Source organism: Triturus cristatus, chromosome 7, assembly GCF_964204655.1.
Source record: "Triturus cristatus chromosome 7, aTriCri1.1, whole genome shotgun sequence".
NCBI classification, from domain to species: Eukaryota; Metazoa; Chordata; class Amphibia; order Caudata; family Salamandridae; genus Triturus; species Triturus cristatus.
In genome coordinates, this window is record NC_140590.1 from 1697255050 (window position 1) to 1697271831 (window position 16782).

A 16782-nucleotide genomic window follows, 5' to 3' on the forward strand; every position below is an offset into this window, starting at 1 on the left:
ATCTTTAATTGTGCACCATTAACTGCTCGCCCTGGAGGGAGCCAGACGACGTGCTGAACAAACCCGACTAACTGCATCCCATTCACTACTATAGAAGCCGTGGAGTCATGGTTGACCAGCCTGCTGCTGCAACGCTGATTGCCTGCATTGATTCCATGAGATGACCAGGTGCATTACAGAGGAGCGCTGCCGCTGCCTCAACCATCGTGACGGTGCGTGAGCCTGTAACAGTGAGTACCCATTTGGCCCTGCGGGCCTCTGCGGCCCTGCGTGTGTGTGCACTGGCCGGTAGGCCTCCCCTGGCAGGCATGTCTGTGCTCTACTATCACTACTGTTTTACTAACACTACTATTAATACTCTCTTGCTAACTTTTATCACTGCTCTCCTGGTAACTTAACTGCTATCACTACTCTATTGCTCATGCTGTAACTGCTTTACTACTAAAACTGCTGCATTACTATTCTGCTACTTCTAAATCATTGCTAACCTGCTAACTTATTCATCTGATACTAAACACAGTATATTAATATATTTATAATAGCAACTACACCACTAAACCCATTAATATGCCAAGACCAATTGGCATTGCCAATGCTTGTTTTCTTTCAGGCACCTAGTACCATCAAGATGGGGTGCAAGCTGGACCCTACCAAGAAGGAGAAAAATGGTCCTGGGCAGAAAGCCTACAAGCAGAAGGGAGCAAAGACTGGAGTGACTATTTCCCAACCACTGCGTTAGTGATTCAAAGTACCTCCTACAGTCCTAAACCACCAGGACACCAGAGTGTAATCCCAAATTGTAACATTCTTAGTTTTCTTTACTTACACTATGTGCAATACCATTGTACAGTAGTGCAATTCAAGTTGCGTGTTATATTTCTATTTATATTTTCAATAATGCAATTATTTCATTGGCCTTCCATGACAGGTAGGAAAAGTGGGAGTGCCTCAAAGCTGTTGTGTGTGGGTCACCTTTGCAGCCTCTGCTGAGCAGGTTACATGCTCATGTATTTGTGCACAAAAATAAACCTGATTGGGTTCTCTGCATGAATTTAACAGGTTGCAGCTCCATCAGACTCGTTTTTTTAATCACTCCCGCTTATTGAACGTGCCATATCTGGTTACTCCAAATCTCACATTCTAGTCATCATACACCACACAGTACATATATGGACCCATGAGTGGTACATAGTTAGTGATATGCTAGCATTTTTTATTGAAATTTTTTTAAAGCAGTATGAATTTTTTTTAGAACAAAGACATTAAAAACCATCAAACCGTCAAGCAAATCCAGAAGCAATACAAGGTACAAAACATAACAAGCATTGGCATAGCCAATAGGTCTCGCTTTTGGGACTTTATAAGTATTTAGTTATGCAACTGTTGCATGGCTAAACACTTATAAGGTCCCAAAGGCGAGACCTATTGGCTATGCCAATGCTTGCTTTCTTTCTAATCGCGGCACCGGAGCTTTACTTTTAACATTAAAAGTAAAGCGCGGGTGCCCCGATTATAGCAAAAGTAAAGAAATAGATGTTTGTTTCTATTTCTTTACTTTTGCTATAATCGCGGCACCAGCGCTTTATTTTTAACATTAAAAGTAAAGCGCGGGTGCCGCGATAATAGCAAAAGTAAAGAAATAGATGTTAGTTTCTATTTCTTTACTTTTGCTATAATCGCGGCACCGGCACTGGTGCCGCGATTAGCAAGCTACAAATGGTACCGCCGGCCACAGCTTGCAGTGCATGTGCGCGAGTGGTGCGCGTGCAGCAGTAATCACGCCATATGGCGCCTCTGCTGAAGCGCACATGCACTGCGAGCTGTAGCCGGCGGTAGCATTTTTTTAAAGCCCTCACTAAAGTCTCTCCAGCAGCGCATGCGCGCTGACTCAGCGAGACCTAAAAAGGAAACCACCACCAACAGACAAGTAAATGAACAAAGGACAATGTTGGATCTTCTCCCTCATATTCATTAAACCATGCCCACATTTTATTATTTGCATTTTTTAGTAGCACAAGCCTGGCCAAAGGGCGTTAGAACAATTTATAAGAGACAGCTTGTAGTACACATTTTTGCAGCACAGGAAGATTGGGTGATTTGCTGAGAATTACAGGATGTTGAATAGAAGCTAGTGTTCTAGCATAGTTCTTCATGTTTCACAGTCAGCAGCCTCTAAATGCTAGACAAAGTTTTTTCCACCTCCTCCTCATACTTCATCATGGGCTCATGCTGTTCAGACATTACATTCAGCTTGGCTGGACCAGACCCTGTACAGTCTGGGTTCTGCATTTCTATAGCATACCTTCACTGCTAACACTCATCACATCCATCAAAGGAGCCCTCTCATCTTATACTGTAGTGGGCTAGCAGCGACACCACTGAGAGGGTGATCATAGCGGTATTAATGAACCGCTTACACCAAATATTTGCTTGTACTTGGTAAGTTTGAGGACTGGTGTACCAAACAAATCCTCTTCCACCCTTCCATTGGTCTTTGATCCACCAGCATCTCTGAGTTGTGCCCCCTATAATATTCTTATTTCTATAAAACGACAGCAGTGTCCCCTGTGACTAAACAGCTTGTTGTGCATAGAGGTAGGTGGCCAGTGTCTCCAAAGGTAGGTTGTATCAACATTGTGTTGTGAAGTAATGCTACAACTTGAAGAGCAGACAAAGAGACGAGAAATAAAGGAAACTGATGGGGTCCAAGGTCCACAATCATACATCAGTCCTGGTTATCCTTCGATATCTGATGGGAATAAAAAAACACAGGAACAAAGTCAGACACATAGAATTGTCAAACTCCAAGCCAACATAAGCTGTTCCAACTCTGTCATGTTGTAGTTTGTTGCTTCCTGGCTCCGTGATTACTAGCCCTGTTGAGATGACTATTCCTGTGGGAACATTGCGTTTCGGACATCTTTCGGCATGGGACACATGAAACTGAGACACTGCTCTCTGCATCCCTGGATGCATCATAGACTGTGGTTCGTTCTGCAGTAGGTCTGCTCACAGCTTAGGGACGAATGGCCACTGACACTCTCAGGGCTGCCAAGTTTTCCGATGGTCTATGTGTTACATTTCTAGCTTTGCAATGTGTTTTTGTGTGACCTTGCTACAACATATATATGTATATGTAGAGTGACAGTTAACTGCTAGCTAGATAATGCCCTACCGCATTTGAATCTTACTACATTTTGTGTTCATTGTAAGTGACTAGAGAGAGCCCTAAAGCTGACAAACGCTGGGGGTAGCATTCGAACACATTGTTGGATCGTGAAATTAATTCAAACATTCCATCCATCACTTTTTTGTATACTTCAATTACTGACTGAGCCACATCCCAGAACTATATGGCGGCAAAGAGGATGATTGATGTCTTTAATGAATTTTACGCAAGACATAGATGATAAGAAACCATGAGCATTTTTTATTCAGAAAATCAAATTCCTTTTGACCTAACCAACCTTCTTCCAAATCTGCACTGGTGATAAGGAAAGTGCTACTTACCAGTATGCATCTGTTCTTGGCATGTAGAGCTGCAGATCCTCACACTTGCATTAGATCGCCATCTGGTGTTGGGCTCGGATGCTTGCACCTTGTTGTTGTCTTGGAAGAAGTCTTTATAGTCACAAGATAGGTGACTCCTCCCTTGGACGATAGTGCGCATGGGCATCGACTCCATTCTTAGATTGTTTTTCGCCATGATGGGAAATGATGGAGTTAGTAGAAAGAAAAAGATGTCCATGTGTGTATATCTAAGTAAGATAGAACTGAAACAGATACAGGTCCTGGGGAGGTGGGTGGGCGTGTGTGGATCTGCAGCTCTACATGCCAAGAACAGATGCCTACTGGTAAGTAGCATTTTCCGTTCGAGGCATATGAGCTGCAGGCCTCACACTTGCATAGACTGTACAGCAGTATCTCTCCTAGCGGTGGTCACCTGTATCGGTTGTAGTAGTTTGAAAGAGAGTTTTAAGAACAGCTTGGCCCACGGAAGCTTGCTGCTTGGCTTGCACATCAACACAATAGTATTTCGTGAAGGTGTGTGTTGTAGACCATGTTGCTGCCTTACAAATGTCTTCTAGGGGAATGTTCCCTAAGAATGCCATAGAGGCCCCTAGTTTACGCGTGGAATGCGCCCTAGGGGGAATTGTTAATGTGCGTTTTGCTTTTTGGTAGCATATTTGGATACATTTAACGATCCACCTTGCAATCCCAGCCTTGGAGATGGGATTACCCTTATGAGGCGGGGAGAAAGCTACGAACAGTTGTTTTGTTTCGCGAAATGATTTGGTTCTCTCAATGTAATAAAGCAGGGCTCTTTTTACATCTAGGGTGCGTAGAGCTCTCTCCGCTACGGAGTCCGGGTTTGGAAAAAACACTGGTAACTCCACTGATTGGTTAAAATGAAATGGAGAGATGACTTAGGAAGAAATTTGGGGTTTGTCCTGAGAACCACCTTGTTACGATGTAATTGTAAGAATGGTTCTTGTATGGTTAAAGCCTGGATCTCACTTACTCATCTAAGAGAGGTGATGGCAATAAGGAAAGACACTTTCCATGTGAGGAACTGCAGTTCGCATTTATGTAAAGGTTCAAATGGGGGTCCCATGAGCCTAGTAAGAACAATATTTAGATTCCACACTGGAGAGGGTGGTAACCTAGGAGGAATGATTCTTTTGAGGCCCTCCATGAAGGCTTTAATTGCATGGACTAAAAAGTGACAAGTGTTGTCTGTTTTGCAGATAAGCAGCAAGTGCTGCAAGATATAAACGTATGGATGAATATGCTAGGTTACATCTTTGCAAGTGCAGTATGTAGCAAATGATATTCTGGATGGAGGCATCCAGTGTATCAATATGGTTGTTGGTACAGTAAATGGAAAATCTTTTCGATTTTGCAGCATAGCAAGCTCTAGTAGTAGGGCGTCTGGCTTCTGTAATGATGTTCATACAGTCCGGTGGTAGGTTAAGGTAACTGAACTCTAGGACTTCAGGAGCCAGATCGCCAGATTCAGCTGACCTGGACCTGGATGTCTGATCTCTCCATGGTTCTGCGTTAGCAGGGATGGGGACAGGCGTAGTTTTTGGTGCGTAACTAGTGAGAGTTCCAACAGTGTTGTGAACCACGGTTGGCGAGCCCATGTGGGAGCTACTAACATTAGTTTGAGAGACTGTTGTTGGAGCTTGCGTACCACTTGTGGAATCAGTGGGAGTGGTGGAAAAGCGTATGCAAATTTGCCTGACCAGTTCATCCATATCGCATTGAACTTGGACAATGGGTGTGGTAACCTGGCGGCGAAGGTTGGGCATTTTACGTTTTCGTGTGTTGCGAACAGATCAATGTCTGGTTGGCCCCACATGAGGAAAGAAAAGATGAGATCATTTGCTTGGGTTTTATATTGGTCAGGCAAATGTTGTAATAGGGTTTTCCAGTTGGTCATAGTGGGCCCTATCATATCTAGCCAACAGCGCTTGCGTGTTGGCTATGCGCCAGTGATTGGCTGCCTGGACAGCTACCCTTTTGTCAGAAGCGTCCAGTAATTTGGATTCTTTATCGGGGGTGGCACATCCCCAGAGATTTGTGAGTTGGCGCGCTTTCTAGCATTGGAAACTACTAGAGAATCCAAAGGCAGCTGTCCCCTAATGTAAGCAGGATCTTCAGGGGCAGGTCTATATTTTTTATCAATTCTAGGGTTAAGAATCCTGGCACGTACGGGATCTTTGAACACTTCAAGGGCATGCTTAATGACTCCTTTGATCATTGGTAATATTTGCACTGTCTTTTGGGACGGTTCGAATGTATCCAAAAGGAAGTCCTCCTCTGCTGTGTCTGAGTGCATTGTGACGCCGTGGTTAACGGCAGCCCTATTAAGTAATTGTCCAAAACCAAGATTATCGTCTGGGGGAGATGGTTTTGAGGGGTATGGCTGGAGGCTTGGGAGATCTGGTAGATCTGTTGGGACAGGGTACTCCCAATCATCTTGTGGTGGATCGTCTGGATCTGTGAACGGGTCATTTGGGTCACCCCCCACCCCTGGGTCATCACCATCATCATCTGGAGCTGGTGTATGTGGTGGAGAAGTTACAGGCAGAGGTGGTGTAATAGATTTAGAGAGAGGAGGTGGGTTAGAAGGAAGTACAGGAGAAGAAGAAGGCATAGGTGATGTAGCAGAGTCCTTCTTCTTCACAGGCACTGGAGGGGCAGGTGCTGTGTCTAACTTCCTCTTCCTACATGGCACAGCTGTGACATTGTATTGTATTGTATTATAAATAAATTTATAAGGCGCGCAGCTACCCACCATGGGGTCTCCCGGCGCCAAAGATGGAAAAGGCCAAACTGAGATAGCTGTTTATTGAGAGAAGAGCCAAGTTTTCAGACCCCTACGGAACTGTGTAAAGGTGGGTTGCAATTTTAAAGAGACAGGGAGAGAATTCCAAAGCTTAGGAGCAAGGTGAGAGAAGGAGCGACCGCCCATTCTAACCAGTCTAAATCTGGGGATCACATAGTTACCCTGAGACGCTGATCTAAGGGATCGGGAAGGGGCATAGGGATGGACAAGTGAACGCAAGTACAAAGGTGCCAGGCCTTGTTTGATTTTAAACATAAAGCAGAGAGCCTTGAATTTAATACGGCTCTCTATACGCAGCCAATGTAAGTCCCGAAGACTAGGAGAGATGGAAGATCTTTTAGGGACCTTGCAAAGGAGCCGGGCGGCAGAATTTTGCACCAACTGGAGCTTCTTTTGTACCTCTTGGCTACAACCCAGATAAAGTACATTACCATAGTCAAGGCGGGATGTGACAAGTGCTTGGACCACAGTACGTCTGGTTGAAACGGGAAGCAGCCAGAGGATTTTTCGAAGCCAACTTAAGATGGTAAAACAGGTGGCTGAAATGCTGACCGCTTGTTGACGCATAGATAGAGAATCGTCCAGCAGGAAGCCCAGATTGCGTACATGCGTAACAGGTTGGGGTAGTGGGCCCATTACCAAGGGCCAGTGGTTCAGGCCCCAGAGATGTTTATCCTTGCCCAATATGACTACCTCGGTTTTATCGCCGTTGAGTTTTAGTAGATTCATCTGCATCCATTCTGCCACGCGACCAAGTCCCTCCTGTAATGTTGAAAAGGAGCACTCCTTGTTTGAGGATAGGGAAAAAATAATCTGCGTGTCGTCCGCGTAAGAATAGAGGGATAGTCCTGCTTCCTCCACAATCGAGGCCAGGGGTCGCACGTAGATGTTAAAAAGCATAGGGTTTAACGTGGATCCCTGGGGAACCCCATAAGCAGATGCGCGAATAGAGGAGGAGCAACTTGATGAGCAGACCTGAAATGAGCGCTGACCCAAGAATGAGGATAGCCAGGTCAAAGCAGACCCAGCCACCCCAGCATTTTTTAATGCGGTGAGAAGAATAGAATGGGACACCGTATCAAAGGCGGCGCTCAAATCAAGCAGGATCAGCGCCATGGTTTCGCCTTGATCCAATCAAGCACGTAGAATCTCTGTAACCCCCAATAGGGCAGTTTCCGTAGAGAAGTGAGTGCGGAAGCCTGACTGAGAAGAATGGAGATAGCCTGTTGCCTCCACATGGGCAGTCAGATGAGTGTTAACATGTTTCTCCAGGATTTTTGAGAACATGGGTAGCAGGGAAATAGGCCGAAAGTTAGCAAAAATTTTAGGATCCGCCCCAAGTTTTTTCAGGAGAGGGATCACCATAGCCCTCTTCCATTCTACGGGAACTGTGGACTCCCAAAGAGAAGCGTTAAGCAATTCTTGAACCACAAGGAGGGGAGCAGGTGCGAGCTGGCCAAGAATGGTAGGAGGCATAGGATCTAGAGGGGAGCCAGATTTCACCTTAGAGAGGCAAAGGCGAAAAGACTATCGATCCAATAGAGGCCAGTCAGAGATCACTTCCTTGGGAGAAGGGATCTCACCATGGGTAGTGGGAGAAGACTCACTTCTAGGCAGTGGCAAACTAGCTGCCAGGGAATTGTGGATAGTTTCAACTTTGGTGGTGAAGAAGTCAGCGATCTCATTGCATTGGGATTCCTCAAGTGTCGGAGGGGCAGGGGAAGTGTCAGCCCCTGCCAGCTTCTTTATCATAGAGAAAAGGGCCTTAGGGCGATTGCTGGCCTTAGAAATGGAGTCAGAGATAAAGATCCCTTTCGTTATCCTACAGGCTAGGTGATAGTGTTTTAGAGCTAACCTATAAGTTAATTTGCTATCCACTGAGTAGGTTTTCCTCCAACACCTTTCCAGGTGTTTACACTTATCCTTCATTATTTTAAGGTCCTGCGTGAACCAAGGGGCAGGGGGCAGGTGCACAAGGGGATGCCTGGTGCATAAAGGAAGATGGTGCTCGATCGTAGATGACAGCCACTGTGACACTTCCAAGTTTGAAACATGTCCTGTTTCAGGGTTAATATAAATCTTTTTCTGTCTAGGATCGACAGGATCCGGATGAAAAAGTTCCTTTCCTAGGGAACCGCCTTCGTTACAGATTTATTCGGTTTCGAGCGGGGCTGGTGTTGGTTTTTATGGACTTTGGCCTTAGGAGGCATGGTAGAGTCCTTAGACTTGTCTTTTGGATCCGAGGATCTTGGTTTAGGATCCGAAGCTGGATCTTTAGGCTTGGAAGTGTCCAAAGCCGGCTTATCCACGGACCTCAAGCTTTTTCGGGCCGATTTGTCTTTGGAGGTGGAAGGAGTCCAAACCGATTTTGGAGACGAGTGTTCCTTTGGCTTCAGTGCAGAAGCCGCCGGCGGGACAATTACATGAGGTTTGCTCGGGCCCGAGCTACCGGAAGGCTTGTCTTTTTTCTTCGGAGCCGGGCCCGGGGCGGTGCTTCTGAAGTGTGTTTTCGATCGCAACTGTGGCCAACAGGCAAAGTCTTGACCAGTGTCTTCGGTTTTGGTGGTGGGGTAGGGGCAGGGGCGGTAGTTCTCACTCGTTGATCAGGAGTGATGGGGTCGTCTGAGTCGTCTGCCTCTGACACGATTTCGAGATCTTCAGAATCTTCTTCCGGGACATCCGGGCCTTCGTCGAAGATGTCCTCTGGTTCCGGAGCTGATCTCTGCGCCATGATGTGACGTCGAGCCCTTCGATCTTGAATAGTCTTCTTCGATCGAAAGGATGTGCAGGCTGGACAGCTGGACTCGTCGGGTTCAGGTGATAGGCACAGGTTGCAGACTTTGTGATGGTCACTGTGTGGGAACTTTGCTCCACACTGGGGGCATTTCTTGAATGGCGTCTTTTCCATGAGCCGTATGCCTTACGGCGTGGATAGGCCCAGCAGCCCTCATCGACGACCGGAATCAAGCCGATGAAAGGCGCGTCAAAGATGAAGATGTTCGATGTGAAACCGAAGAGTTTCTGGAAGTTTTGTGTGGCGAAAAAGTTTGAAATGAAGATTTCGAACCGGAGTGCAAAAGTTGCATCCGAACCCAATGGCGGAAAAAACAATCTAAGGATGCAGTCGATGCCCATGCGCACTATCGTCCAAGGGAGGAGTCACCTATCTCGTGACTGCAAAGACTTCTTCCAAGACAACAACAAGGTGCAAGCATCCGAGTCCAACACCAGATGGCAATCTAATGCAAGTGTGAGATGTGCAGCTCATATGCCTCGAACATAATACTACTTCTTTTATAGTTCATAAAGGATAAGATATACTCAACCTATGATATTCTTTTATTGAAGAATTGATTTAATATTTTCACTTCATAGTCTTCTTTGTGATGGTTCAAAATTCTGCTACCTTTAAAAGAGCATATAACCTGTTATGTAATAAACTATTTCAATCCTTCGTGCGAAATAGAGAGCGGGACACTATATTCTCTTAGCATCTCCACACATTAATATGTTTTACAACATAGACCTCTTTTTGAAAAGAGCATTAGGATTTGTTGTGCAATAAACTTTGCTGTGGAATTAAATCAAGATGTATTTCCCTTCAGATAACATTAAAGAACAGAAGCATTGCCTGTTTATACAAACTCTATTCACCATGGGCCAGATGTAAGAACCTTCTGGCAAGCTTGAGGAACACAGTTCTGTCTAGTTTTAGCAATTTCTGACTATTCTTCAATTGCGGTAAAATTGCTAACTGTGTTCCTCAAGCTTGCCAGATCCATCATGGAGATGCAACCAATGTTTTCTGTCATACAAACAATATTTATGGCTTACTGAACTGTAAAGGGAAGTCCTTTGTCCTTAAGTGTCATAAATATCAAAATCTGACTATTCTTCAGTTGCGGTATTTTTGATATTCTTAATTTATATGGTTGACGAAATAGAACCTGTTTCTTGTAACAGACAATTCTATGGGCTTTTCACATTTTACAAGTCTTTTGACGAACATTTTTTTACTCAAACGTGTTCCAGATCTTTTTATTGACTTCACAAAATCAACTAAAGCCTCGTCCATAATATCGGTGATATTTATAATCAACAGACCACCAACTTCATTCAAAATGCATTATCCATTTTCTTTATAGCAGCTGCCAAGGTAAAGAGCTTTGAACTAAACTTTTGTTGCTTTTTGCAAATGTTGCCATAGGGGGAATGCTGCTTGTTTGGAGCTTTTGCGGTTAGCCTAAGTAATTATTCTACAATCTTGCAAGCTCTAGTACAACATCAACCACCTTGGCAGGGAATCAAGACTTTCCAGCCTATTGTTCCAATAGAGCATTCTACTGAGGTATTATTTTGTTCATGTGTTTCTTGAAGAGACATGTTGTTTTTATTAACACTAAACCTTTCTTTCATAAAGTTTTGAAAGACCTTGTGTGCTTTCTGTGGAGCGATTGCATGTCCATCCCTCACACGATCAGTAAACATTTGTGTGTATATATGGTGATATAGTAAATGGACATCCACTGGTTTCCAGGAGAGGTCCTGCTCCCACCAAACTCTAAAAGAGCACTTTACTCTCTTACTATATTTTTTTAATTGAGGGAAATAGGGGAGAGTGAACGCTTATTGTCATATTTTGAGCCCATCTGCAGAGAGAAAAATGGGCTGCCGTGCGCCAACGCAGGCACTTTGCACCATGGTGCAAGGGAGCCTGCATTGTGGGGATGATTATTTTTGTGCATGAAGGAAAACCTTCCTGCACTAAAACAATCACAAGAGGCTTTTCCCTATTTCTATGTGTGCTGCAGAAAATATATTTCTCCTCATTGTGCCTCCCTTACACCTCCCCTAAGGGGGTGTACTTTTTTGCCGCTGCCTCAAACTTATGATTTCTCGTAAATCTGGGGAAGTGTCAAAAAGCCATGAATGTTGCTGGGAACGCCCCCAGCAACACCCATGGAACGTCCCTTTCACACAGTTTTCTGCGTGAAAGGGGCACATATTTATAAGGCCATAAAAAGTCAAATAACATGGCTTTACATGGCCTTATAAATATGCTAGTGGCACATTGCGCCGCAGGAACATCAAAAAAGTGATGTTCCGGCAGCGCAAAAGTTCTGGTAGAGCCTCATAAATGACAACAAATTTAAAAGCCATTTATTGGAAAGTATATCAAAGCAGAGCCGGACTGGCCTTTCACTGCATCTGGCATTTTCCTGGTAGGCTGGAGCATTAGAGGCTTTTGAAATTCCAGGGCACCTGCTGGTGCCTAAGTCCTCAGCTGCTGAGAATAATTTCAGCAGACAGAGAGGAGAGGAAGGAAGAGAAAGCACAAGATCATGGAAGCAGAAAGAGGGATGATGGAAAGAGAGAGACAGGGAGAGGGTAGAAAAGGAGTGGGCTAGTTTAAGCATTTTTCCAGGGCTGCTTCTGGTTCCCCAGTCTGGTCCTGTATCAAAGAGATTCTTCTCCCTAGTGAGATGCCTTGTGCTTTCTATGCACGGCACTGGTTGAGCCCGGTGTGACAATTATTTTGGCACCCCCTCTACCCCATGACCTCCTTCTCCACAAATCCCCTCACTACCACCCTTCAACAGTGCCCCTCATCTCTCCATAGTCTCTCTCTGACATGCATTTCAAGCACCACTCGTAGTTTACTCACACTCAGTTCTGTGATCTGCATGGTAAAGGCTCACTCTTGTTCTGCACTCCAGTTGTTTGCACTGGCATTTAATTAGTGTGAATCCTCTGTGTATCAACTGGCATGGGGTCTGGATCTCATTGTATTGCTGTGTTTGAGGATAAGCAAGGAGTTGTTGCAGGAGGTGATCCAATTGTTGAAATTCTTGATGATTTGGGGAGGTTGTTGGTGTGTTCAGTGTGGTGGGTGTTGAGAGAGGTGTTCCAGTGTTTGTCAATGATGCTGTTCCAGTTTCGACTGGCTAGTATGACGATGTTGCGCGTTTGTTTGACCAGGTGGGGGATGCTGAACCTAACTACTGAGTTGTCTGTTCATGGGACTGGTTTGGTGTTTTCCACTTAGATGTTGTTGAAGTTGGTGAAAATAGGGTCCAGGTGGTGTCCGGCAACATGGGTAGGTCCCTTTTCTCATTGGGCGAGGCCCAGGTTTCCAAGGCCTTCAATGAGTGCTCTTGCTCTTGAGTTGGGGTTTTTGTGGTCTTCCAGGTGGATGTTCAGGTCTCCAAGTGGGATGTAATTGTTAGAATAGAGGGCATGTGGTGCAATGAAGTCCGTTATGGTGTCGGTGAAGTGATGCATGGACCTGGTGGTCTCTAGACAAGAGTGCAGCTTAGGGTGAAGTTGGCTGTGACGTGGAGCTTGACCAACAGGTGTTTCATGTTAGAGGATGACGTGTCCGTGGATGCTTTGCAGCTGATGGTGTTCTCGTTGATGATGGCAATTCTGTCTCCGGGCTTGTCGGTCTGTCTTGCCTGGCAATCTTGTAGCAAGTGGAGATGTCTGTAGAGATGGCAGGTGACAATGTAGGGCTGACCCAGGTTTTCATGAGGAAAAATTGGTTAGAGGTTTTGTCATGCAGCAGGTACCAGATATCTGTGGCGTGTTTGGTGAGTCAATGAGTGTTAAGGAGTATGCATGCAAGTGTGGAGTATGGTGTGGGTGGTTGCACGACTGTGTGAGTGTGATAGAGGGGGTGTTGGGTCCTGTTTGCGCAGAGTGTGGGTGGGTAAGTACCTATAGTGACTTTGTTATCCTTCTTGGGTCTGGCAAAGGCCACAATGAGTTGATTATCCACTTTGTCCTGTTAAGTGCAGCTGGTAAAGTTGGAAACAGTATGCATGAAATTGTCTATGAAAGAAATCTTTCCCTAGGCGGGACGAGGAGGAGCAGAGGAAGATACAATGGTGATAGGCTGGCTCATATGAACAGTGAAAACCACTTGTGGACGAATACTCAGCAGGTGTGGAAGACCAGCTTGACCTGGTAGAAAAGTGTGAGGCATGGGTAAAATATAAGGGCCTGAAGTTCTCTGGCCCTAGATGTTGAAATTATCACTACTAGCAACACCATTGTCATAGTAGGAAGAACTGGATAACTGTGCATGGTCTCAAAATGGGATGACATGAAGAAAGTAAATATAAGATTTGATTAAAAGTTTTCAATTTTTGTGTGTGATAGGAAATAATTGCCAAATTGCAGCCTTCTCCTTTCACACACTCTGTTGTCCTTAAGAATTGTGACTTTGTTGCAAATACAGAAGGGAAAAGGCAAACACTAGTCTCTGTGTTAAAAAACAGAATAATGAGCAGATGACATGGCATGCATTTGACTACTGTGTTTGAATGCACAGCAAATGCTACAAGATAAAATATAAAACCAAAATAAAAAGGACTCTGTATTGAACATTTTCATTTGAACTCCTGCAAGGTTATTCTGGGTATACTGCTGCACCACCCCGCACCACTAGTTCCAGAGCCACTGGTTCTGGGGAAAGGTTTCCTGAACAATTTTGCAAGAGCCTTTTTTTGGCACCACCCCGTGACCTTCTTCTCCACGAATTTCCTCATTACCCTTCTCAGTGCTCCTCATCTCTCCATAGTCCCTCCCTGACATGCATTTCATTTTTTAATATCACTACTCATAGTTCACTCACGCTCAGTTCGTGTGATCAGCATGGTACACATTCACGTTCTTTGCAGCAGGCGCATTATCCCTCTGCTCTACTTTAGCATGAGTCAAATCTGCCACTAGACAAAATTCCAATGTCTCACCAGTAGGAGAATTAATCACCAGACTCATCTTGACATTTTTATTGTTGCTTGAAACTGCTTGAGGCACAAGGAAGTTCACTGCTTTTAAAACCATAAGTTATTTCTAAACACAGCACCCCCCACCAAAGTCAGCACCAGGTGCAGCTGCACCGGTTGCACTGCCCTAAAGATGGTCCTGTTTCTATGCTCCTCAGAATAGGTATCCATAATAAGCTGTGAGACAGCAAGGAGAAAATGGATTCCATGAGTGGTTCTTTAACAGTTGATTCACTTATCACGAGTCTAACATCACGGTGATAGGGGCTCTTGTGGGCCGAAGGAAAACTCACTATTGAAAGAGCCGATGAAAGTCAAAGAGCTCATTCCTTAGATGCCCTCCAATATCTCACCTTGGCAGAGTTCAGAAAATTCAAGAGAGTCAGACCAATTACAGTGTTAACACTCTCTGGGGAAAGCAGACCCATTGAGGGCTTTTCAGTTTTGTGAATCCTCAATAGTTAATGTTTATAGAGCAGTTTCCGTAAACTAAAAAGAATATTGAATACAGGCCACGACTATGTGCTGTCTATCTACCTAATTAGGTAACCTGAACTCTGGGTAATCAAAAGAAACTGAGCTCCAGCTTGCCACATAACCTGAGTTTTTCATATGTTTAAAGATAATTAAGCAATATACAGAATTAAGACCCATTCCTGGAGCGTGGGGTGGCTAGTGGGAATACATGGAAGATAGCAAAGTTGGAGGACTGTAGGTTAAGATAAACTATTTCTTCTCCAACATTGTAGCTTTTAATAGATTCACAGCCATGAATAACGCTGATCAGAACAGCACATGTGGGATAAACATTCAAATAAAACAGTAATGAAGATCACAGTAAGGTCTGTGACCTTAGACTCTGTGAGTCTAAGGTCACAGTGATTAGGACTTTTGGAGACTGAAGGATAATTCACAGTTCAAAGACTGGAATCAAGTTACAGATCTCTCATTAACTTAATCCATCCAGGGGACTTAAGTTTAGCTCTGAGTTTGAACACTGCTCTTGAAACGAACGGGTTGAAAATCCTCTGTCACTTCATGGTATAAAACTGCCTCAGTTGACTGCAGTTCTCATTGGTGACCCAGGGCTGTTCCTTTGTATAAAGAGAAATTTGGAAACATCGGGTTTGATTACGATGTCATACGGTCTGCCACCGACTGGCCATCGGTGGTGGTCCGTACGACATTCAAGGCTGCGGTTCGACTGCAGGATTACGAAATTCAGGACCGCGGTCCGACTGCCGGATTACGATGCCGGAGGTTGGATAATTGCGGGACGGGAGGAAAGACCGCCTCCTCCAACTGGATCAAAGATCCTATCAGGGCAGCAGTCGGACAGGTAATCCCTGAATGGTGGATGTGCCTGCGCAGGCACCGCCGCTGGGATTACAATGTCACTTTCCTTCAACCTTTTTATGGCGGTCCCCCCGCCATGAAAAGGCAGACCAAAAGGGATTTTAGGGGGCCTAGCAGGGCCCCCGTCCACCATAGGCCTCTGCTATGGAGTCCAGGGGCACATGAGGTGCCCCCCGAAACATCCATGCACACTGTGCCAGGCACCACGTGGTGCCTGGCATGTGGTGCAGTGATGTTTCTAAACATGCCTTTTAGCATTGAGGCTTGCGCTGGGGCCCTTCCAGGCTGCAGCACAAGCCTCAATGCAAAAAGGTATTTTTCTGACCGCCTACACGGCTGTTAAATCATAATCCGGATGTCGGGACCACCAACTACTTGTCAGGCAGTCTATATCCAGAAACAACGTCGGTCGGACGCTCGTCCAACCGACATTGTAATGAGGGCTATAGTTGCCGTTTGCACGACTCTTCAAACTGAAGTATCACTCGCTGACTTTAGGCCTCCCATGAGTGATCAGCCTCTTAAATCGCTCTGTCCCTGGGGCGAAGTAGTCAACAGAGCCACTGAGAGGTACATACCTCCTGCCTCATTTTAATGTGCAGCTCTCAATTTGCTCGAAGAGTCACTATGAAATCCTAACTTTTGTTCATATAACAGTATTTTTCCCTTTTCAGTACTCACCGCTGCTTGTGGTAGTTTCTTCATCTACGAGCGCTGAAGGGAACAAGCATTTGCAATGCAACGGTCTCGCCTTTAGGATCTTAAAAGTATTTAGCCATGCAGCACATTGTCCTAGGTATTATATTAACTCTTCTCATATAGCCTTACACAACTGCTATACCTATAACCAGATGAAAAGAGCATTTGTTCTCAGTGGGGTGCTATGGAAAGGGGTTAAGGTAACTGTTAGTCCCAAACAATAAAGTTTTACAAAAACCTATATGCATTAACAAAGCTAATGCATTGACAAAGTCAAAAGGCTGGCAGCATAAGTCGGACAAGCTAGCTTTGCAAATGCTTGTGTTACTTTGTCAGGGACGTGGAGCAGCAGAGGAATGTGGAGGTGAAGAACAGTGTGGTATGAAACTGAAACTGATCATGAGCAATAGTTAGACTGAAACAGAAGCGTGTTCTGTACTCGAGAAAGACACGAGCTGAACTTGAAATATGATATGCGAAACAAATATGATCTGCGAAACTTGTTATGGTTTGAGATCGGGCTAACCTTCGCTGGAATGTCAAGGTTGAACAAGCACTGGCAACGACATTAGGTCTGGCTTT

The 16782-nt window shown here is 44.9% G+C and overlaps 1 protein-coding gene across 1 annotated transcript in view; it reads right to left on the bottom strand.

Annotated features, from left to right (window-relative positions):
* Positions 1-1625: 1625 nt before the first annotated feature.
* LOC146812807 (alpha-2-macroglobulin-like protein 1) overlaps positions 1626-16782 on the bottom strand; it is a 747116-nt gene continuing 731959 nt past the window's right edge. The window contains exon 40 of the mRNA XM_085619917.1: positions 1626-2749. The gene's annotated coding sequence lies outside the window, so the exon portion shown is untranslated. The remainder of the gene's footprint in view (positions 2750-16782) is intronic.